Here is a 1,847-nt window from a genome sequence, read left to right on the forward strand (position 1 = left end):
ATGATCAGAAACGCCGTGATACGTAGCCGTGATAAAATGAAAACTGCTATGAATTTGAAAATTTTTGTTCCTTTATTGGTGCACAGAGTAGCTCAACTAGTTTAAAGGTTGCACCAATAATAAAAACTTTACTTGTGTTCCTACGAAATTGCAATAGAATATTACGACCGAAACTGATTGCGGTAAGGATGACATGACGACATCTGACTCGTAACAAAAGCCCCTCAAATTTCGTGAACTAATGCCAACCTTTGATGAATGCCGCCCCGTTCTTGCCCGTTCTCCCTCACGCTGGGCGCAGCCGTTCTGCTTTACTTGCGCTAAAGTTACCCGCGGTGTCTGCGCGGCTCCAGGCGTAGCGTTGGACCAACCAACACGTTGGAAGCCATTTTTGTTGCAGAAGCGGACCGCGTTTCGATGGGGGCGAAACGCAAAAGGCGCCCGTGTGCTGTGCGATGTCAGTGCACGTCAAAGATGTCCAAGTGATCGACAGAATACATGACAGAAGTGATAGACAGAATAGACGGATTTCTTCTCTTTCTCGGTATTTGCTGAGGTCGATCACTCTCCGCTTCATGAGTGCTATCAGTTCCTCCTTACCATCTTGTGTTTTCCACCTTTTTTTTTTTACTAATTAGCGTCGGAGCTGAAATCGCATAAATGTGCATCGGCTTGCCCCGAATTGCTTTGCTACAATAAAGTTGAACTGGAGAAAAAAAAAATGGCGCAAACCATGCAAACCACAAGAAAGAACGAAGTTCGTTCCTTCTTTTGGTTTGCATGGTTTGGGGCTATTTTTCTTTTTTGACCAATTCAAGTATGCACCAACTACCAAAAAGAGGTCTGTATGCAACCGCACAAATTGCTTTGAATTTTGGGGGTTGGCGCATTTGCACAAGCGCACGAAACAGACGGAAGGGAGCAGCCTGTACGGCTACAGAAACTGCATAACGGCTGTCTTCGCAAAAACACGTTTATATTTGACTCTGTGAATGAGAGATGAACAGAATGCAACATTCAAATAAACATTTGCTGCATATATAGGCATACTGTCTCTTAGCCTCTTGTATTGCTTGTTGACAAAATCCATGCTTTTATAAATTTTGACTTTTCGACGGCAGTAACCTGCGTTTGCTGCGGGTACGTTCTGGATGGGGTCCGTTGTCGCGAGCTGTGCCAGTCATCGCTTCTCGGCCTCTTGGCTAAGATCATTTCGTAGTTTCTGTACTCTTTATGTATCCTGGCGTTTTGTTTGTACACAAATAAATTTCTCTTTGTGTTCTGTTCTTATCAGCTTAATATCTGATATGGCCCGCATTGGGTCTAGGATATTAAACTAATTTTTGTGATGCGGTGCCGCAGCGGAGCTTGCTCCAGCGGCGCCACGGGTTGTCCTGACATTGCAGTACTGCCATGTTCAGCCCACCCCCTACTAGGGGGCTTACATTAAATCAAAAGAAAGACATGCGAAATTGCCGGATACTCCCCTGAGTACGCCATAAGGTAGTGACGTCTACTGCAAAGAAGAATGAAATTTCTTCCCCACCAGAATAATGTACATATCGTGTATGTGTTGCCTTACGACTGTACGCTACGAGTAGGAGTGTCATTAGAAAGTAAGCATTATTTAATGAGCATCGTAACAGAACTCTTCATGAGACGTGCTTTCGCATTCAAAACACGTGAGCAGTCGTAAGTGCCCTCCGTATTTTAGAGCGCAGCTCTTTGACGCCCGTTTCTGCTTTTTGCGGCGTCGCCGTTGTCCGTTGTAACCAGGAGCGGGAGCTTCGAAAGCAAAGGAAAAGCGCATAACTGCCCTCTTATTTCCGCTATTGTTATGTCAGCGT

General features: G+C 45.0%; 1 pseudogene; it reads left to right on the forward strand.

Annotated features, from left to right (window-relative positions):
- The first annotated feature begins 1,182 nt into the window (after nucleotides 1–1,182).
- LOC149363995 (U2 spliceosomal RNA) lies at nucleotides 1,183–1,431 on the forward strand (annotated as a pseudogene).
- The last annotated feature ends 416 nt before the right edge of the window (nucleotides 1,432–1,847 follow it).

This window comes from Amblyomma mixtum, chromosome 2, assembly GCF_055824585.1.
Source record: "Amblyomma mixtum isolate Tamu chromosome 2, ASM5582458v1, whole genome shotgun sequence".
In the NCBI taxonomy this organism is placed as follows: Eukaryota; Metazoa; Arthropoda; class Arachnida; order Ixodida; family Ixodidae; genus Amblyomma; species Amblyomma mixtum.